Raw genomic sequence first — 23,767 nt, 5'->3', positions numbered from 1 at the left:
AAAGAACTTTTCATTTGCATGTAGTGGATCATTAGATAGATTCCTGCTTTGCTTAAATTTCTGAATTTTAATAAGTTAACTTTTTAACATATTCCAATGGATGCCAGGCCCATTGGCATAACAAATATAAGCAATATACATTCTTACATATTTCAGTGCTGTAGTTTTAACCTGCTAAAATAATTAGTTGTTGACTTTTCAGTATTTAATTTATGCAAATTTTATTTATACTTAATTAAATTACGGTGACAGTCAGCATAAAATTATATTTTTTATTCATAGAAAAAACATTTAACATCACATCAAAATATCACGCAGCTGTCTGTAAACTTTTACCTCTCCCAAGCGTGCAATGCTATAAGTTTTTATGGCCGTGTTTTTATTAATTAGTATGTAAATGATGACAGACCTTCATGAAAAATTAGTCTTTAGAAATCGTCAAGCTAGTAGAATGACCATTAATCTCCAAATAAAAAACATGACATGTATTTTAATATCACTCCTAACATGGTGTCATGTTTCAAGTGTGTCTGTTGATGATGTTTAGCGAGATCAAAATACAATACGTTATGCATCTAGACATCGTGTTTTTGATGGTTTGACACTTGATTTTGTTGTAATTATTGCACATTTATGTAAATTGTCAAATGTTGACATGGAAGATGATGATATTGGCAGGGAAGATGCAAACAGTCTTTCAATGTCATAACAGATTTTAGCCTTGACCATATCCTTTTTATTACATTTCTGATAGAATAAGTCAAAGCCATATTTTGTAGTCTAAATTACTCTTCTTTTTGTAATGTATCATTTGAAAAGGCAAGTTTTGAATTAAAAAACATTTTAAATTCAATGGTACAAAAAAAAGACAAATAAACAAGAATTAAAGTATAAAAGAACGACCCAGGGTGATTTGTGTATTTCTTGAAATTTGTTTTTCAAATGATAAATTAAAACATCTTTACTCAGTTCTACTTTTAAATTCATCCTCATAGGGGGATCCAGGGGGGCCCAAATGTTCTGGATCCGCCACTGATCCTTACTCCGAACATGCATGAAATATTTGCCACTGGACGTTAGGCAACCCACAATAAATCAATCTTGTTTTAAAATATAATTTTTTTATATTGTATTTTAAAAATTCATAATTTAGAGGGAGCTTCCAGTCTTACCAATTTCAACTGAATTACTTAAAAACTAAAAGTAAAACAAAAAAAGAATGTTTAGGACAATATATAAAAACAAACAAGGGGCTAGTATATAAACAAAAACAAAAAGATAAATTATTTTTTTAAGATGACAGATTATAAACTAAGGTTGAATTGTGACAGAGTAACACGGAGATAAAACATCCTGTGTTCACCCACTGTACAGACTGTGATCGTAGTACCTTGTCGGCCAGAAATAAATTTTGTCATGTTTATAGTTTTATGGAGAAACCTTTGTCGCTATCTAGGTGTTACAGATGATATATCATTGTTCTTTTTCAGCCTTGTTGTGGCGATCCTATGTTACTTGAGGTACTCATACATAGCTAGAAGTCCTAATTTTATATTTCATATAGTTGTAGATAATAGGGCAGGTTTCACAGTCCTTACATGATTGAAATAAAACAAGGCCATCCTTTTTGGGCAAAATGCTGAAAGTTCTGAGAGACTTTCATATTTAGAAAGAATATAGTTAAATAATACACCAAAATGTTACCTTGTTTAAAAGAATTGGAGATTCTAAGTTTTTTTATTGTATGTTGGGCAGATGTGTATATATCTATGGGGCCACCTTTAACAAATTCCTTGTTTGGTGTTGCCTTAGTAACATGCCTTGTAGGGTTGGGTAGGTAGGAAGGGATTTTTTTTTTATTTGGCCAAAAACATAAGTTAAATGTTTTAAACAAGAAAACGATGTTAAAGTATGAAAAAAACGTTTTTAAAAACGATTTGTGCCATTAAATTTTTTAGGTAGGGTGTTTTTAGGTGGATAGGTAGGAAACATCAATCAATTTAAATTTTATTTTTGGCCTGGATGTATCCCTAGAATCATCCTGTATTCAAAGAAGAATTTTAAATAACTGTCTTTTGTAATTTTTTAATTTTTCTATCTCAATACAATTTATAGAAATTCAACTATATTTTCCCTGATAAAAAAATTATATTTAAAAGCAATATCTTTACCTATTACTTCAAGATCTTTTGTAAATTTCTTGTTGAGTTTGATTTCTTTGTTTTGATACAAACCAATTTAAAAAAAAAAGTACATGTTCAAGGTGGGAAACTTCACATCATCGTAAATAATTATTGCCCCTTAGGTTTGACTTGTGTTGTCATAAAAAGGTCAAAGTACAATGTAAGAGGCTTAATCAACTGAAAAACAAAATATATTTTACAGATGTGGAGAAGTAAACAGTTTATTAATCATTTCTTCAAAAATTATTTGCCTTTCAAGTTGAAATCAAACTGAATCCTATTTACACAATATTTCACATTTAATTAATCTTTTTCTTTTAAGAAATATATAAGAACATCATGTGCAAAATTATCACTACAATTTTTTTTTACATATTTCTGGTTAATTAGAATTGTTTTTAGAAGAGTGTGTGATGTTTTATTTATAAATAAGAATTTGATGAAAGATGAATTAAAATAAAACTTTGGCAGTTAACTTTTATCGCAGTTTGATTTTTGCAACATGTTGCAAACATAAATTTTCATAATCACTATACAAGCATTTGTTTTAATCAATTTTAAACTAGCTGTGACTGAAAATGAAATCCCTACATATTCGGAGTGTATTCAAATTGAATCTGTTTTCACTGACCTGGTGCTGCTTGATTCCTTTAATTAAGTGTGTATTCATAGGGGCAGGGACAGCATACACCGCCCCCTAATGAAACTCTCAAAAGTTTGAAAAAACTTGTCTGAGGGTCTCGATAGGGATTAAGAATAGAGAATGATCAGATGCTTAAATATAAAGAATTGATAACAAAAGACAAAAATATAGAAAATAGAGAAAAATGGCTTAAGATATAAAAGAATAGAGAAATGATCCGCTCTTCTCCCTCCCCCCATCCAGACCTTCCTATTTGTTTCCAGACAGTTGTTGTGAAATTTACAGAATAAGTTTTCTATACTACCATCCTACACTTATTTTCCTTTCCCTGTAGCTCCAGTTTCAAAGAAAAAAGGATCATCAGTAGCTTAAATTTGTTTGGTAATCAACTTTATAATCCTCCATGACCCTGTTGATACAGAGATACCAGTTTAAAGAAAACTGCACTGTCTGTACCCTAGTATTATAGTCCCTATCACTATCATCTCAAGCTTTTACAATTACATCTCGTGAAAATAACACATTATTTCTACCCCATTTTGTACTCCTGGGTAACATAAAGGCCCATAGATTTTCAAATCTTGTGAAACGAGTCGTTTGAACACAACAAATTTGATATATCTTCTAATCTGTTTAACACATGGTCTTTTCTTGTTTGAAAAGATACGTAGTTTGGCGTTTATTGATGTAAATTTCATGGACTTTGACTTTCTATAGATATCCGCTAATGTAACTAAACTATCAAATACATAATCGAAAACACTAAAATAGATAAGATTAAAATCTCCCAGATCGCCTGGTACTTGAAAATTGCACCAGTGTTTTAATAAAAGGGTTATCATATTACAAATTTTGAAATCATCGATTTAAACACCATTGATATTGTAAATACTCATAAATGTTTCTTTTATGTTTAATTTCACTGTTTAAGTGTGGAATTGTTATAATGGCAAACAGAGAATTACTGTATTGTTTGTGGCAAGCAGTGACCCAATATCCAAGGTCTGATCTGATAAAACTTTTGACACTCTGGGAAGCTTGAGTAGTCACCTAAAGGACCAAAAAAAAACCTTAGATATTTTTGAAAGATCTCTTAATTGTAGATTTGAGAAATATAATTTGAGTTTAGGGTTTGAAAAGATGAAATAAGTAGGATATTATCTTAAAACAAATATATCAGAAAATAAATATTTAATTTTAAATTTCATTTTCTGCTTAATTTTACAGTGGAATTGGTGTCGCTCAATCTTACGTTTTTAGCTCACCTGACCTGAAAGGTCAAGTGAGCTTTTCTCATCACTTTGCGTCCGTCGTCCGTCGTCCTGCGTCCGTCGTCCGTCGTCCGTAAACTTTTACAAAAATCTTCTCCTCTGAAACTACTTGGCCAAATTTAACCAAACTTGGCCACAATCATCATTGGGGTATCTAGTTTAAAAAATGTGTCCGGTGACCCAGCCAACCAACCAAGATGGCCGCCATGGCTAAAAATAGAACATAGGGGTAAAATGTAGATTTTGGCTTATATCTCTGAAACCAAAGCATTTAGAGCAAATCTGACATGGGGTAAAATTGTTTATCAGGTCAAGATCTATCTGCCCTGAAATTTTCAGATGAATCGGACAACCCTTTGTTGGGTTGCTGCCCCTGAATTGGTAATTTAATGGAAATTTTGCCGTTTTTGGTTATTATCTTGAATATTATTATAGAGAGATAAACTGTAAACAGCAATAATGTTCAGCAAAGTAAGATCTACAAATAAGTCAACTTGACCAAAATGGTAAGTTGACCCCTTAAGGAGTTATTGCCCTTTATAGTCAATTTTTAACCATTTTTCATAAATTTTTGTAATCTTTTACAAAAATCTTCTCCTCTGAAACTACTTAGCCAAATCTAACCAAACTTGGCCACAATCATCATTGGGGTATCTAGTTTAAAAAATGTGTCCGATGACCCAGCCAACCAACCAAGATGGCCGCCATGGCTAAAAATAGACCATAGGGGTAAAATGTAGATTTTGGCTTATATCTCTGAAACCAAAGCATTTAGAGCAAATCTGACATGGGGTAAAATTGTTTATCAGGTCAATTTCTATCTGCCCTGAAATTTTCAGATGAATCGGACAACCCTTTGTTGGGTTGCTGCCCCTGAATTGGTAATTTAATGGAAATTTTGCCGTTTTTGGTTATTATCTTGAATATTATTATAGATAGAGATAAAATGTAAACAGCAATAATGTTCAGCAAAGTAAGATCTACAAATAAGTCAACTTGACCAAAATGGTCAGTTGACCGCTTAAGGAGTTATTGCCCTTTATAGTCAATTTTTAACCATTTTTCATAAATTTTTGTAATCTTTTACAAAAATCTTCTACTCTGAAACTACTTGGCCAAATCTAACCAAACTTGGCCACAATCATCATTAGGGTATCTAGTTTAAAAAATGTGTCCGATGACCCAGCCAACCAACCGAGATGGCCGCCATGGCTAAAAATAGAACATAGGGGTAAAATGTAGATTTTGGCTTATATCTCTGAAACCAAAGCATTTAGAGCAAATCTGATAGGGATAAAATTGTTTATCAGGTCAAGATCTATCTGCCCTGAAATTTTCAGATGAATCGGACAACGCGTTGTTGGGTTGCTGCCCTTGAATTCGAATTTAAAGGAAATTTTGCAGTTTTTGGTTATTATCTTGAATATTATTATAGATAGAGATAAACTGTAAACAGCAATAATGTTCAGCAAAGTAAGATCTACAAATAAGTCAATTGACCAAAATGGTCAGTTGACCCCTTAAGGAGTTATTGCCCTTTATTGTCAATTTTTAACCATTTTTCGTAAAATTTTGTAATCTATTACAAAAATCTTCTCCTCTGAAACTACTAAAACAGATTTAACCAAACTTGTCCACAATCATCATTACGGTATCTAGTTTAAAAAATGTGTCCGATGACCCCACCCGCGAACCAAGATGGCCGACATGGCTAAAAAATAGTACATAGGGTAAATTGCAGTTTTTGGCTCATATCTCTGAAACCAAAGCATTTAGAGCAAATCTGACAGGGGTAAAATTGTTTATCAGGTCAAGATCTAACTGCCCTGAAATTTTCAGATGAATCGGACAACCCTTTGTTGGGTTGCTGCCCCTGAATTGGTAATTTAATGGAAATTTTGCCGTTTTTGGTTATTATCTTGAATATTATTATAGATAGAGATAAACTGTAAACAGCAATAATGTCCAGCAAAGTAAGATCTACAAATAAGTCAACATGACGAAAATTGTCAATTGACCCCTTAAGGAGTTATTGCCCTTTATATTCAATTTTTTACAATTTTCATAAATTTTGTAAATTTTTGTAAATTTTTACAAAATATTTTCCACTGTAACTACTGGGCCAAGTTCATTATAGATAGAGATAATTGTAAGCAGCAAGAATGTTCAGTAAAGGAAGATCTACAAACACATCACCATCACCAAAACACAATTTTGTCATGAATCCATCTATGTCCTTTGTTTAATATGCACATAGACCAAGGTGAGCGACACAGGCTCTTTAGAGCCTTTAGTTATGTCTTTTCATTGCAATTTTCTTCCGGCTGTTTGACATTTTCCAACATTTTTTTTTATGTTTTATTGAATATTGTATTGTCAACAATTTAACTGATATCTCAGCTTTTTTAGTGTTATGGGCAAGTCTTGCAAAAAACATAAAATAATTGTGAAATATGATAAATCGCCATATTCAATACAATATTAGCAGATTACGATAGTTTTTTTTTTTTTTGAAAAGGGGGGGCCCATTATGCCCTCACCTGGACCCGCCCCTGAACACTGAGGTTGTGAGTTTGAACCTGACACTTGGCACTGGTGTGCTCAACTCTAATTGTTGACTAAGATTGTCTGTTTTCCTGCCTAAGATTGATGGTTCTCTCAAGGCAAACCTGCATCATCCACCAATAAAAACTCTGAACTCCATGGTATAGCTAATAGTGCTCATAGTGGCATTTAAACACCAACACTTAATGAATCAACCAATCACATGTTCAATTGCTAAATTTGCCCTTGGAACTTAGACCTGCATTTGTAATAAAATTAGTGAAACACATCTGTGATAAATATAGGTTACAAGCACTACAAGGAAAATAAAATTACAATATGTGTATTGAGCAAGGAAGGATATTAAAAGTTTTGCACTTAGTGTAAAACAAAGATGTATTACAACAAAATGATCAGATATCGTAAAAGGTCTAAAAGTTTTTTCCTCACCCAGATCTGGTTTCTTCTTAAGTTTAAAAGTTTTTTCCTCACCCATATCTCGTTTCGTCAAAGTAGTGATTTCGTGAATACTACAATTTCAATAAAGTAAAGTTAAGATTTGTATTTAGTAGATTTTCATATATAGTGTACAATTGTTTATTGTAAAAATGCAATTTCGGAAATTGTATGTTCCAAACATAATGTCCTTATGTTGAAATAAAAAGGCAATTTGGCATAGCATACTCAAAATTGAGGAAATTTTGCACTTTTGTATCTTAAAAAAAAGTACTGAGTTAATATTGCTCTGATAGAGTATCATTAGTGTCCCAAATTTTGGCTCAAGAGAATTTGAAGAGACAAGATAAATTTTGGAGAAGATTATGATAGCTCACTTAAAATGTTATAATATATGTCTTATTGTAAGATTTTTCATAATATTTTGTTGGATTGCTAAGCTATTCATGCCTTGACCCCAGATTTTTTTTTATTCACATCAGTTTAGATGGCCTTGAGACTCTTAGTCAGTTTCCCCAAAAATTCATAAGATTATTAATATGTAATCCCAATTCAGCTAGAATAAATGTTATATCTGGAAAAATAATTCATATTGCAACATTAAATTATCAGTAAGAGATCATTCCGTAAGATTACTTTCCATTATTTGTACGATTTAAATCAGAAATGTACTTCTCAGTGTGAAATTGTCTACCAGCAAAAGATATCCTAACCATTTTTGCAAATGGAGATTTTATCCGGTTTTAGAATCTTTTTTCTTAAGTCAATAAAATTGAAATTTACGTTACTTTTGGGATGTACATTTCTCATATGAAAAAGACATCAGTAGAATTAATTCAAGTACCTGCTGTTATGTAAGTTGTTTATCATTAGGATCTTGTAGGGAAAGATTAACGGCCATTAAGTGGCAGAAAACATCTTTTTAAAACTTTAAAATTCTGTTGTCAGCAATAATTTATCCAAAATGTCCTTGAGTTATGCTAGGTTTGCTAATTTGTATTGATTCTAACCCTTTGGGTGAAACCTTGTTCCCCCCTCCCCCTTTTTTCTTTTAAAAATATGCAAGAAGTCTCTATCTGTGTAAAGGAAACATATTATTCTAAAGTCATGAGGATCTTGAACGATTTAAAAAGAAAATTAAAAATTTGCAGTTCAATGTCGATCATGACCATTTGAAACTTCTCAGTCCTAAAATAGATACTACGAAATTGCATGTTTTTATGAAAAATTGGCAAACATAATGTGCAAAAAATATCTGCATTGGTGTCTTTGCTTTAAATCAATTGTTGTTCAATTAATTTAATATTTTGAAATTCAGTTGCAACAATATATATAACATGTGGGATTTGAGTTTTTAAATACCCATTGTTCAGATGGTGAGGTTTCAAATTTCTTATTGTTGACAAACAAACACCTGTTTTACAATTCCCAAAATTGATTAAAATTTCAAAACAGCTGATAAATAGTTAAAGATTCAAATCATATTTCAAAAACAATTGGCTAAAAGATGTGAAAGAAAATGTTGCTGATGTTTTATCACAAGTTGTTTTAAAAGATTTGAAAAAATATTACGATATCAATCTCAATGGTCCACATATGAAAAACAAGGTGTCGTGTCGGGAATACAGACAGGCATTGTTCACACCAAATCGAGATTTTACATCACCAGAATTAAAACACTGTTTTGATTTAGATGGATATATTTGTAACATGTCAATTAATTTGGATTTTTTTATGGAAAAATACAGTTAAGTGATTTTTTGACATTTTGTATTTATGATTTCAGAAGCGATCTTGATTTGATATTGTTTTTGGATTATATACAAAGAATATTGACATTTGTTACCAGTTTATAGAAAGAACCTGGACTAAAACAGGTGAGTACGTCTGTAACTTATAATTCCAGATGTAGCTGCATATAAAAAAACATTTTTCCCAAAAAAAAATTTGCAGGCATGAATAACTGTGCTTTAAGGTTAAATTAAATTTATGCTTGCAGATACTCTTTTTTTTAATTTATCTCTTTTCAGCCAATTTTACATCGATTTATTTTTGTAATTTTCTAACTTAGTTGGTATATTCATGTCAGAGAAAATCCTAGTTTGATACACTGGCGACTATTGAAATTCACATTACTTTTCGAAATTGCAAAAATAATTTGGGTTACAGTATTTCTGTGAGTGTCAGGAAGTGTTAGAAGTGTCAATCTTTCATACTTTCTGTTACTTCAATAGTATATTGTATATTTCTTATCCATAGATATGAGAAGATGTGGTATGAGTGCCAATGAGACAACTCTCCATAGAAGTCAAAATTTAAAAAAGTAAACCATTATAGGTCAAAGTACAGTCTTCAAAACGGAGCCTTGGCTCATACTGAACAGTAAGCTATAAAGGGCCCCAAAAATTACTAGTGTAAAACCATTCAAACAGGAAAATCTAATCTATATAAAAATACGAGAAACGAGAAACACTTATGAACCACATCAACAAACGACAACTACTGAACATCAGATTCCTGACTTAGGACAGGTGCAAACAAATGCAGCGGGTTTAAACGTTTTAATGGTATAAAACCTTCACCCTTTTTCTGAAACATAGTGTAACATCACAACATAGAAAGACACATGCACATGCACATTATCTTTTAGTTTCTAGTCACATAAGAAAATGTAATAGCGTGGATTCATTATTATTGGGGTGGATACAAATTTTCATTGATTTTGTGGGTATACACCTGGTGAACCACAAATGTAAATGTTGAAGGAAGAAAAAAATTTCTAAAGGCTTGTATGCAGACTTTTGTAAAACCATGAAATCAAATATGCACAATTTGACAAAAATACAATGTTTCATAAGTTCACAAAACTTATGAGTCAACAGCTGTATACATTTGTAAGGGACATTTTCTCCATTAAGTCTCATCCGCCAAAAACGCTTTCAACTAAGTGTGCTCCCTGGGACATATTAGCGTCATGATATCCTCATCTTAACATTTTCCCTCCTTTGCTTATCAAAATATCATTTCTCTTCTTGGTGCTATAAATGTAATGAACATGATGAAACTTGAAAATTTAACCTATTTATATAGATTTCAGATGCTTTTTGAATTTTTGGGGGAGTTCACTGCCTGTGTCATTTAAAAAGATGTATAAGATATATTATTTAAAAAAAAACAAAAAATTTGTGACTCAGAAAAGAATACATTACTTATGTAATGATATAACATCAATTATGTCCCATAGGAACAAAGGGAACATAAAAAATGAAGACTCTGTAAAATTTTAAATTGATTATAGTTTTTTTGTCTATTATTTTTTATTTTTTGTCTTTTTTTTTTTTTTTTTTTTAGATACATTAAAATTCAATTATTATTCATCACTTAGCTCCTGGCACAGAAAATTCATAGAGAAATTTGTTTATTTAATAATTACTAGAATGCTTTTAGCGAATATCACGGCAACAGCTTGAAACTTTTAGCATTAATCAAATATGATACAATATAAATTATATTAACAGATTTCTCAAAAATATTTCACTTGCTTTAAAACGACAAAATATTTGGCTGGGACTACCTACTGATCTAAATAAGATGACACAATACGATAAAAGTCAAAAGAAAGAAGTCTAGCAACATAGCAAACAAAATCAATTCTTATAAAGGGAGAATCAGGCTGTTTGTTTTTTTCGTTTGAATTGTTTCACATTTTGCCATGCCTTAATTTTAAAGCTATCTATACGATATGGGAATTGCTCATAGTTGACGACTGTATGTTGACCTATAATTGCTTAAAATCCATGTTATTCGGAATCTCTTGAATTGTTGTCTAATAAGCAACCATACCTCATCGCCTTATTTTATAATATTTCAGTCCAACTAGTGTTACTAGTATATAAGAGGGTGTGGATTGGGGTTTACAGAATAGAGAATAATGGGCAAAAAATATTAAGAATAGAGAAAATTGGACCAATAAAATAAAGAATAGAGAATAATGAGATTCTAAAATGTAAAGGGTAAGAGATTAGTGGACATAAAGTATAAAGAATAGAGAAAAATGGTCTAAAAAATTTAAGAATTAAAGAATGCAGAAATGAAAGACCCCCCCCCCCCCCAAATCCAGACCCTCATATAAAACTGGGATCCTTTGCTAGAGTCTAGTCTAGACAACCTGTGAAACAATTTGATATTCAGATACAACCATTGTGACCAAATGTCTTGTTTATAAATAGGCACACAAACAAAAAACAAAACCCACTGATTAGGTCTTCACCCTTTTACACCCACCGCCCTCTTTCAAACCAGTATCTATATAGCTGCAATAGAACAAAATCCACTGACTGAGGTCTTCACCCTTATACACCCACCACCCCCTCTTTCAGCCCAGTATCTATATATAGCTGCAATAGAGTGTCAGATTTATAATCTCAACTTCTAAGTAGCCACAAACAACCAAAATATTTAATCTACAAACCATAAAAGCTTGTATATCTATACTATACTCAGATGTTGAATTAGAAATTTCTTTTGTAAGTTATTGGTCAAACAAGCTTTGAATTGGTCAGCAATTTTAAGCTTCAAGGAGGTGTGGAAAATAAATATAAACAATCTTTTCAGGTGTTAGTTAAACAATATCACCAAGAATCAGTGTCAGTCCACATGATAATAATTATTTGTGTATTGAATGACCTGTTGACCAGATGGTTTCAACAACTGACCATGCCTAATTAATGAAGAATGACCAGTCAATATTTAGGGGATGATAATATCACTTATAACACCCCTTGGGCATTTAAGTAATTTGAGAAATAATTTCAAGTGTTTTTCTTGGTCAGAATTTCATTAACAGAACAGATGATTGATAAATTAAGTAAACAAATTGGACAGAAGGAAAATTTGTTTGCTGTCAAGATGAGAGGAATGATAGAAGTTTTTACTTCATAATGAATTATACAGGTGACAATAGTTAGGTCTGTTTGATTATTCAAACACACCTTTGAGAATTGTATGGAAGGATTATTTTCTGTTTTCTTGTAAAACAAGCTGATAAAATTAATTGAATTCACTAGTGGAAGAAATGACACAATTTTGTTTTGATAATATTTATGCAATGCGAGATAAGAAGGAATGGGAAATAGAGAAAACAGCCGTAATTTGTTTTTGTAAGAGAAAAACATATCATTTGCTAATTGTAAAACCTTTTGGCTTGTCTTAAACCATAAACATCATGTGTTTGTGTACTGAATAATTGTAAATTGGTTTGCATTTTGTTTATTTTTGTCTCAAATTAGCAGCTCTAGGTTCATTATTTTGTTGGGTTGTATTGTTTAGATTATATACATGTTTTTTTTCCCTTTTTATGTCATCATGCAGTAGTTGCTATATCAGTTGAAAGTGCCCCACATTTCTTTTTTTTTCATGAAAGATGTAATTTCATTTGAAAAATTCACCAGTCCGGCTTAATGATATAGCCAATATCAGATGTTAAATTTTTAGTTCATCCTTTAAGCAACTGTTAAGATGAAAGACGGCAATAAAAAAAAGTTCCTTCTATGTAATCTTATGTACCTTCATAACAACTCTACACACGATTTACATAAAGATGTTTTTCTTTTTTTTTTCATTTTCAAACATTCCGTTTGGCCTGAGGAAGGGTCAAATCCAATATCTTTTGGAATTATTGTATTTCAACCTGTAAGGCAGTATCTTACAAAGCCTTTGTTATTCCATATTTGGTCCATTTACAAGGAGTGGTCTTTATATGCTAATGATTGTATGATGGAACATGTCATAATTAGAGAGCAGATTTCGATATCAGTTTTATAGCTCTAGTCCGCATGATAAACAAATTGATCATTGATAGTTATAGAATAACTAATCGAAGAATTCAAATAGAGAAAAATATTCAACGAGTGAATAGCTGCACATTGAAATCAAATAAAAAGAACCGTCAATTAAATTCAAAGGCATACAGGAACCTGACAAAAGAAGAAAGTTTGGGATAGAAAGATCCCTATAGTCATATCACTGACGTAAATGGTGATAATGTAGTTTTAATTCATCATCTTCAAGGTTAAATATGCTAAAAGCCGTAACAAAGTGTGGTGGGTTATTTTCTAAAATAATTTACAAGCATTTAATAGGGTTGATATTTATATTTTCTGTCAAAAAAGGAGAATAGTCACCTAATTATAGCTTTCCTCAAAAGAAGTCAACACGCTGAGTTGTCGTACACTTCTCAAATAAATGAATTTTTGTAAATATTTTGAAACAAGTTCAATTTAACCAGAATTAAAAGAATTTTTGAAAAACAATCTGTCAATGACAAATTTTAAATTAACATAATGTAGAAATACCGAATTTGATACCCTGTAATTTGGAGACAAATGGTGTTGCTTTGGTCAACTTATATTTGCATATCATGACAACAATACACATGATTAGAATTTGAATAGGCTCAAATCCTTATTTAAATAGAAAAGTGACAATTTATTCAAAAGTTGAAAATTTAATAGGGAAAAAAATTGGCCTGTTAGTCTTGTATTTAAGCAGTCAGGTGGCATTTTTACACCACTTTTAGGTCAGATTGTTACTTGAGATTTTGCTTAAAATTCAGTATCATGGTATGTGAAGTTATATAAGGAAGTTATGTCATTTTGTTGTTTCAGATTGAATAACAAGTATTCCTTGTGTTGAATAGAAAAGAACAGAATTTGTTAAAGGTTAGTAAATTTGGGTAAGTTAATGAAACTTCAATGAATGATATGCTTTGAAAGTATAATGGCTTGCTGGGTACTAATATTTTGTGTGGTTACTTCCAACCACAATTAAGTAAATTTTGTACGAAAGAAATTATATTTTCCATTAATAGGTCCAAATGTGTTAATCTTAAAACCACATAAACCAATGATGATTTCATATAAACCACAGAAGTTGTACCTTCATTATTATTTCTTCTTCATAGTTTACTTGCTGAGTAGTCTTGTGTGGAATTAGTTGTTACAGTATTCACCAATTTTATTCTCCTCTTTAGAGATTCAAAGTTTGAGTCATGTTTAGTAAAACTGCTAACAAATTGATTAATTAAGAGTAAATTTAGGTTGCCAACTGTGGAGGGCTGTATAGCTAGTCAAGGTCGTTAAAAACTCCTATCATCAATTTAGGTTCAATTTTAAGTTCCATCTTAGAGAATCGGTTGTATATACATGTAGGGGTATAATCTATTTTAGTATGTGGGACCTTAGAAATAAAGACCTCAGTCCCTGAATAGTCAGAGAAAGTTGTGGATTTGGTGAAAATTTACTTAACCTACAGTTATTGACCACTATGATATTCATTTGAGAGTCTCATTAATGTTTTTTTTTTTTAAAGAAAATCACTAATGGATCTATCATCATTTAATTTAGCCCATAGCTGCTAACAGATTTTCGGTAGACTTTACTAAATTGGGTTGTAAGGTTTCTTCAACCAATTAAACTGGTCACTGTTTTAAACATTGTGCAAATGTTAAGATAGTGGTGTCAAATCTTGTAATGTATACAAACTTATTATTTGGTGATTTTAAACAGTATTTTTTACTTCTTTTTTATACTCAAGTTATACATTTGTGTTAATCTAGGGTAAAAATTGTTGACATTTGAAAATTATAAAAAAAAACTTTATTGCAATACTTTTTAGAAATACCTCATTTATGTGAATGTTATGGTCACATTTGACACACCAGATCTTCTATTTAAAAGATAATTTGCTGTGTTAATATGTTTCTTTGTGTCAAAACGTCATAAAAATACGCTAAATGTCATCTTTAAAAAGGTACAAAAAACTGATGGATTTCGTGTAACATAGCTTTCAATTTTAAGACTATTGTCGAATGGCAGAAGCCTCTTGTTCGCCTTTTCTCCAAACGTGTCAACCAGATCATGAATGAAGGCATTTAAATCTCTAAATCTGCAAATTTATCCCATAAACCAATACTTTTGTAATAGTCAATGGGTCAGAAAATTATTTTTGATTGAAAGCAACATATTTAAACCTGCTATTGGCCTTTAAGTAGATTAACTTTTTAACATATTAGTGCAACTTTTGTCACCTGGACACAATAAGAAAATAAACTTTAGATTAACTCCATCCTTATAATACACTGACCACAAGCTGTTTTTATTTGTCTGGTTAATTTTCTATTTGTATCATTGTACCTGTTATGCTCTGGTTTTGATTAGGTCTTTTTTCTCTAGACACAAAACAAGTCACGATTGTTTGTCACTCAGATTTAATCGGAAGCAAATAATAATAAATGCTGATTGCCACGATAGTATGTTATTAAAGGGCTCCCCGTCAAAATTGTTGTTTTGTTTATTTTTAATCAATGATCCTTGATTGGTCGGTTGATTAGACATGGGTATCAGTTTCCTCTGAGTTTAACCGTTTTTTGTTGTGAGGTCCCCCATATTGCATGCATCTATCTTAATATTTTAAATCGCAGAGGTGGATATAGCGGTTTTTCTTTTATTATATTTTATTTATTTCCTGTTTGAGTATAACATGACTGCTGCACACAAGTCCAGGTAGGCAAGTTTATCTTAAAATTAAAACCACAAAGAACATTTTATTTTAATTAGTAATTGATTTAATGTGATATGGACGTGATTTGGTACACTGTCTTATGACTTCATTTTAACTGGTGACCAGTTTATTAAGTTTATGTTAACAATGGAATGAATTATTGTGATGAAGGTAAGTTTATTTGAAAAGTTTTACAATAATTTAGTCCTAAATGGATTATAGTTCATGGCTGTATTAAAAAAATACATTGGAAAAAATTATTTTTATAAAACTGGTTGATAAAAGTCTGCTAAGGTTTTTGGCATACACAAAATCTTCACGAAGAATTTTCCAATGTTGAAAACTTTTATCTTGTTTAAATTGAATTTTATCTTTTATATTTTGAATATAACGATACTCAATAGCTTAAATAAAAAAGTCAGTACAGTAATATGTTATATTTATAGATCTTAATATCAGAAAATTATGATATCAAATTCTAAGAATCTGTCATTTTGATCTCAAAGTTTTTGCATATTTCCAAAACATTCTATTTTTGCAATAATGTTTGAGGTAGGAAGCAACCATATCCTCTAATTCTATCTAAAAGCAACAGATTAGGCTAATTAAGTATCTAAATGAGTTTCCGTAAGATGATAAGTAACAAATTCTTCATCTTCCCTAAGAAAATAATCAGAAGGAATTAAAGCCAATCTGGTTACTATCAGAAACGTTAGCTAAGCTCAAATTATTTATAAATTAATGACAGCAGAAAATTACTTTCATTAAATCGGAGATGAAAAGTTGAAGAACTGTTTAATATTTTTTGTCTTGTAGTTTGGTTCAACCCTTAACATGTGGGAACATTTTGGGCATCAGACTTAAATTAAACTGGCTTCGTTTCATGGTGTTTGGTAATTAAAAGAAAGAGGGAAATTATCAAAATAAATACAGCTGATCGTTTAGATTTTTATGGTTTATGTAAGACGATGATTGCATGGCACTTGTTTTTCAACAAATCTGTTACTTTCTATTTACTGCTTAATTTTATATTTAATTAAAGAAAATGGATATTTTGTAAATCCCACTGATGAAATGTACTCTTTTAACTGATGATTCACATTAATGGGTCTAATGTTAATAGATTTTGGAAGAAAGAGTTAAAAGAAGGTTAATTTCAAAGGTATGTTTTAGAACTGTAGTACCTAAAATCCTTGTGATTTATAGAGGAAGTACAGGCCCTTTCTGGCTTATGGAAGTTGTGAATGGTTCGTTGTTCATTTATGTGTTGAATGAGATAGTACACATACTCTTAATGTTCTGTTTTTTCTTGCAAACCTGTCACTTCAAAAAGTTGCTGTTAAAAAATAGAGTCTAAGTTAGTTTAAATAGATTTTTCAAAAGTTAGATTTGTTTAGGGAACTTTCCTTGAGTTTGAGGTTTATAAAAAAAAAATATTTCAAAACATGCACAAAGTTATTGCTTATTAATCTCAAAGCAATGAAAAACTAACTACAAGATCTGCAAGTAGTTTAGTGATTGAGGCGTAATAAGAAGTTCATTGGAGTCCAAATCTCGAACCACTTCTGGTATTTCAGTACCACGACATTGTTCTGTCATCTTATGGTGCATTCAGGTGCAGTACTTGTCTCTTCTGTCTGTCCATCATTCACGATGTGACATCACAAAATTAATAATGATCAATTTCAAGTTGAAATTGACATGATTAAATTTTGTATGAAGTTTTTGATTGAAATTATCATCAACGTACCCAGAATAACTGATAGATTGCTCAATACACAAATAACAGGGGATTGAAAAGGCTTAAATAAATACTTCAAAAGTTGTGCACCCTGAATTTTGAGCTCTTGTATTTTAATTGTACAGCTTTTGAAAATTTGTTTAGAATTTTTAACATGCATCTGAGATAATTGACATTGGATTTCATATCTATAACAATTGTTGCCCACTCAAAAAAACCTATCGAATTGAGAAGTTCTGTATAGAAACATAATAAATGCCATTAGTTATTAAATCTATTCAAATACTTAATATTACCAAGAACTAGTTCAATTTTTATGACAATAAAAAATATGGGTTTATAATAATTTTTCGCATGTCAAATTTTTTAGTATTGATTTTATGAAATGAGACCACATAGTCAAGTGTTTTTTGTTAGGTAGAGTTATTATATTACAAAAATTTTAATTATGAGCTAAATTAGAAAAATGATTTGTTAGACTTTACAAATTATGTCATATTTGTCAAAAATAAACATGTATTGCTTTTTTTTTGCTATAAAAGACATTGTAGTATTTCAAATTTGTTTGTCAAGTAAGTTATGTCATAAATACTACTGATAAAATCGTTAAAGGTTTGATATGATTGTAGGATCACTGTTTACAACAGAAATATAACTACCGGTTGTAGTAATTTACTAGTGGTAGGTCAACGAGCTTTTAATAGGGGAGTCAACTATAATATGAAAGAGATCCATAGGATCCGAGATCACTTTCACCCAATACAAAAAACAAATTTTCCTAAATTACATCAAATTATCAAGAAATTAGCACTTCTATAGGTAATTTAAGATAGATCTAAAGGAATTTACCTTAACACATGTTTTGTGTGATAATATAGTTACGGATAGTTACTATAAGAAAAGTATTTAGGTAGCAATTTCACGTTTTGTTATGCAGGGCAGGGGTCATAGATTTGATGACATAATTTATTTTAGAAGCAATCTTGGGTTTTGTAATTGAGGGTAGGGGTCAAAGTATCGATGATATTTCTTCAAAGTAGGTAGAAATTTGATAGATATGTTTGAAGATAAGAAGATACAATTCTCTTACTGAAAAATGTAAAACATGCTTGACTTCTGTTTTCTTTCTCTAGATTTATCTGTATATTTTTCTAAGATGTGATTTGGACATGAAATTATCTGTAAGATTGATGTGTGTATGTCTGAAGGTCTTTGGGAAAGATTTGATTTTCACAATGTTATAGTGTGTGAAAGCATTTTTTTTTTAAATCATGAATGCTCTTTGGGTTATTCACAAAAACATGCTTGTTCCAACTTTTTTTACAACATATATATATCAAGCACATTTTTTCTGTTCTTTAATATTTTTTTTTTTCAATTCATATATTTTTATTTATACTTAATATACTTTTAGTACAATACCCAGCATATAAACTAAAAAAAATAATTTAATGAAAATCGTAGCTGCTATCTGTTTGATTTTAAGATTAATTTTCTTGCCAATATGCTTTAATATATAATCTATTTCATAAGGAATTAAAGAAGATACACACTTAGTAACAAATCGGCTTTATGCTAATTAAGTTACAATAATGTAAAAGAGAACATTCTGACAATTACTTCATTCATCTGTTATTCTTTCAAAACTAATTACTGATAGAAAGAAAACATCTTGATTGTTGATACCAAATACTATGAACTTTTGACAATCGAAAAAAGCCAACAGGTCAACAATTTTGCTGTTTCTTAATAGAAAAGCAGTATCTTAAAGCTAATACTTGAAAATCTAAACATTTTTTATACAATCTAAGCCTAGTGGGAGGAGTCAAGACTGAGGAAGTTGCAAGTAATTAGAGTAAGTGAATGAATTGGTTTCATTGACAGAGCTTGTATTTGATACAGATTATTCAAGTCTTTTGAATGTTTAAGCAGGTGTTAAACATTGTCAATTTCATCCAGTTATAGAAGGGGAAATAGACATCAATTTTCAAGTGTTTTCTGTGGAATGTGATAATTGTCTCGGCAGGATAATCATTGGTTCAAGTCATCGTGATGAAGCTTGTTTTGACAAAAAAATTATCCTGGCTTGTTTTTTTGTTGTTTACTTTGATTTGAAATACATGGAATAAGTCTTTCGATTAGGTAAGTCGATTCTTAGAATATTTGTTTACATTGAAATTGGTTGTATTCTGGGCTGATAAAAGGGCTGTTTTTTAAGCATGTTTGAATAATATACTTTTATCCATACATGTTTGATATCTAGTTTTTTATATAATTATATAAAACATAAACTTTTAATAGAAGGAGCAGACTGCTTCAGATTCTTTTAAATTTGAATATCAAAATTACCCATAAATTTTTTAAGGAGACCTATCATCATAAAATGTTCTAGATAAGTTCAAATATAGCCCTAAAAATGAGAGTGAAAATGAATAGTTGGTAAACCAGGTTGCTAAGGAAGTTTGCTCAAATTTTTTTTTTTTCATTATGATTATATATACATATGCAGAGTTATGGCTCTTGATAAATTACCTCCCTTTTGGAACTAAACCAATATTGACAAGGATAATTAACAGTTGTTGGAAAAGTGACAAACATTTATCACTCTAGTACTGTAAACAATCAAAGACAAAGAGGCAATTAACAAAACCTTCACAAGTTGTTATTTATGTACATAAATCATTATTTGTGCAATGTTATATCAATTAAACGAATATTATTCAGTATTGTATGTCATTAAACTATGTGTGAGGCATGCATGGATTTTGGTTTTCCTTGTATAATTGACCAGGAAATTTGTAGATTTTGATAATATCAAAATTTTTGTTCTGAGTTGAGCCAAAATGAAATTTTAAAAAGTTTCATATTTTTGATAAATAGAATATCTTTCCAATTATATCATTATTTTTTGTTCCGAGTTTAGCCTGAAACAAAAATAAGAATGTTTTTATATAACTTTTGACAAATTAGCTAAAATTGAAGATAAAAAAGCTTTCATAAATATCTCTCACAAGGACAATACATGTACATGTATGTATCAGGAAAGTAAACTTAATTTCTTTTTCTCAAGTAAAATTGGATGAAAATAGTTATTAGGTAGGTTTGCTTTTTAGGAGATGACCGACTGAGTACACAGCTAGAATGAGAATTATATAAAGTATTCAGCATATAATTTGAGTAATTTAAATCAGTTATAATGTAGAACCATAATTTGATATGCATTTACAACATATTTCAGAAATAAAAAAATAAAGTATATTTTAAAAAATTTTGATAATTAAATCTTAAACATTCAATATTAACGTTGCTGATTAAATTGATAAAAATTACCAGAGTATCAATTAATATAATAAAGCATTTCATAATTTTTGTAAAATTGAAATACCCAGACAGTCAAATGACATTTCATTCTACCTGTCACATGTAAATTACCCCTAATTACTAAAGGGAGGTAACTGATAATAAACAATGTATTACATGGCATAGAGAACATCATGCCACACTTATATAGGGTGTGAAATACCTCTGGGGTAATGATTGTTTTATGGCACTTTAATATGGTAAAACAGTTGGATGTTTACAGTTAGAGAATTTGAAGGATTTGTAGCTTGTTATCAAGAGATTTATGTCATTAAAGAGTCTCAGATGTTACTATGGCATTTGATTCAGTGTTTACTAGGCTTATAGATCTCTTTCGATTGTTTCCGTTTACGTTGGGAAAAAAGTAATTTTCTGCTGTGGCAGATCTGCAGACTCTGTTGGAGCTCTTTTTTACGAAAAGTCTTTAAATGAAAATCTATGGTCTAAGTTTAGCTGAATTAAATGTTCATGTTCAAAGGTTTTTTTTTGTAAAAATTTTCATAAAGAGTTGTGAATCTTAGAATCTATCTCTAATCAGATTACATAGAAATTTCAAAATATGTATTGGTGGAAAACCGATATTTGAGGAAGTTCTATTTTTGTTTAAAGATTTATTGCGAAACTGAATACTGGCAGCTTAAATTTTAGTTTCCGGTAGACATGTTACTGCTAAAATTGGAATTTTAATTAGGTTGCTGAAACCATTTTTGGAATAGTCTGAATTAAAATTTCATTAGTAAAATTGTATTTGTCTGGTGTATTATTATCTGGGTTAATTTTTTTTGAAAATGCGTCTGGCTAGTTGATAAAATAAACCATGATTTACGATTGTTCATGCAGTAGCCAAAGATACATATTGAGTTTAAAGAGTTTACACCTGGGACCAAAAGAAGTATAAGTCCCAGGTTACGTCAATAAACAGATTGATCTATTTTCAGTATTCCTATCAATAGATCAAGGTCTAAACTTGATTCATTGGGTCGTTCAACAATCAGACTTGTTGATCTTGTATACTAACTGAACAATACCAACTAAAAAGTATAAGCATCAGCCTTTTTCTGACAATTGACTGGATTTACTAGATATGAGTTATTCCCCTTTCACTTGACTATCATTTGTATGAAAGAAGTTATTCCCCCTTTTAGGAAGGTTTTGCTGTTATGAAGAGCAAGACATTCTGTGTTAATTCTCTCTCTAATTTTATTCTTTTCATTTTATTGTTTTCTTTTGATCCAAATTAACTTCCAGCTAACTTCTTATAGTAAAAAATTTCAACATAAAACTGAAACTATTTTTAAATGAAATTGAAAGTTTTGTCCCGACTTCATATGTTAGTCCTTTATTGCAGTAAAAAAAGTGCTACCCTTCTCAGAAAGGGGATTATCTCATATCAGGTAATATTTCTAAGCCAAATAATACTGTTCGAAAATGTTTTTAAAGAATTAACAGCTATTTTTTTATAAGTAACTTCACAAAATATCAAGCCTCTGTGTCATTTTCTTTCGATATTATAATGTTATTATTTCTGGAGTAATTTGAATGTAAAAAACATTTCATAATCTAAAATAATTATGTATTTGTATAACTCAAATCAGTGAATGAAGTTCTATTTTCATCAGTTCAATTATAGGAAACCATCAGTCAAAATTAACTACTTTACCATTGGCAGTAACTTGAAACTTCCAATCACCAACTTGTCAAAATATTTGTATATTCCCAGTGGGTATAATTGGCAATTAACAATACTTCCTAATATCCTCCCTTGTTAGGGGGTGTCAGGGACCCTGGAGGGGGAGGTGTATATCAGATCGAAATCTGACATTATACATACAAATAAAACTGTCAGTGAAATGTACATATTGTAACAAGATAGTAGGTATCATGATAGATTTCGTATGATTAGATAGTGTAAGATAGATGCAAAACTTGTTTGTTTGTTTGACTTTTAGGATTTGTTACAATTATTGTGCAAGGGAATTCTTGAAGAAGGTTTGTATATTTTTGTTCATCTCACCTGCAGGTTCAGAGGTCAAATACTCAAGTCTTGTGCAGATATTTTAGTATGCAATTGATCATGTGGAAAATTATAGGGGTATATTTGGAATCATGATTTTACAAAGCATTAGATAAGCATGTCTATAGTGAATAGAACTTTGTGCTTAAATTTTACTAAGAAAGTGATTAAAATTTGGAACGAATCAAAAATATTTAAAACATGGTAGGATCATATAAAAATTTAAAAACTTAGAAGAGACTATTAAAAACAATGATATCACTAGAAATTAAATTTGATAAACTGCAAATACCAAAATAGCGCATATACATGATATAGTTAGATGTTATTTATAATCATGATTTGATAAACCAAATTAGATAAAAATGCCTTAATACAATAAAATAGAACTTTGTGCTTTACGAATAAGTTTTTTTAATCATTTTTCAAAATATTCATGCTTTGAAGAAAAGCAATAACAAGATTCATATTTCGAAAAATTTCAAAAATTCAAAAATTTCATTTTTACTCTCAAGTCTTCGAATGTCCAGGACTTGTCGAAAATATTAGACATTCCAGAGAGAAAACCAGCCCTAAATAACTGAAATGCAACACCTTTTATTTGTCCATTACTCATTCCTAAGTTTGCAATATTTCAAACAAACTATCAACGAAAATCTCTTTTGTGACGTGAAAACATCCACATTTTTTTATCAAACGTCTCACTTGGGTCCCAATATTGCATCGAACAGGATTGAAAGAGATTAATTATAAAACGGTTTTTGAAATTAATTATTCTTGTTCAAACAAGGTGCTGTGTTGTATAAAGAAGTGATAACCTTTTTTCATTTGATACAGTAAGTGGCGGGGATATATTTTGTCAATTTTGTCATTGCGTCTTGACGTTATTGTCAATACAAGGGACAAACTCACTAAGATGAAACCAGTGATGTGTCAATATTTGCCCATAGATTGCAAAACAGTTGGATCAAGTTGTATCGTTTCTTAATAGAACAC

The 23,767-nt window shown here is 30.3% G+C and overlaps 1 protein-coding gene across 2 annotated transcripts in view; it reads left to right on the top strand.

The window, feature by feature from the left end:
* The first annotated feature begins 15,556 nt into the window (after positions 1 to 15,556).
* The window catches only part of LOC127714425 (protocadherin-7-like), a 33,756-nt gene continuing 25,545 nt past the window's right edge, over positions 15,557 to 23,767 (top strand). Inside the window, exon 1 of one of the 2 annotated variants that reach the window (XM_052220483.1) lies at positions 15,557 to 15,658. The gene's annotated coding sequence lies outside the window, so the exon portion shown is untranslated. Of the gene's footprint in view, positions 15,659 to 15,737; positions 15,828 to 23,767 lie in introns of those variants that run through there. The other variant, XM_052220484.1, reaches the window with a different exon arrangement.

Source organism: Mytilus californianus, unplaced genomic scaffold, assembly GCF_021869535.1.
Source record: "Mytilus californianus isolate M0D057914Y unplaced genomic scaffold, xbMytCali1.0.p SCAF_9, whole genome shotgun sequence".
Taxonomy (NCBI): domain Eukaryota; kingdom Metazoa; phylum Mollusca; class Bivalvia; order Mytilida; family Mytilidae; genus Mytilus; species Mytilus californianus.
This window is presented reverse-complemented; position numbering and strand designations above follow the sequence as displayed.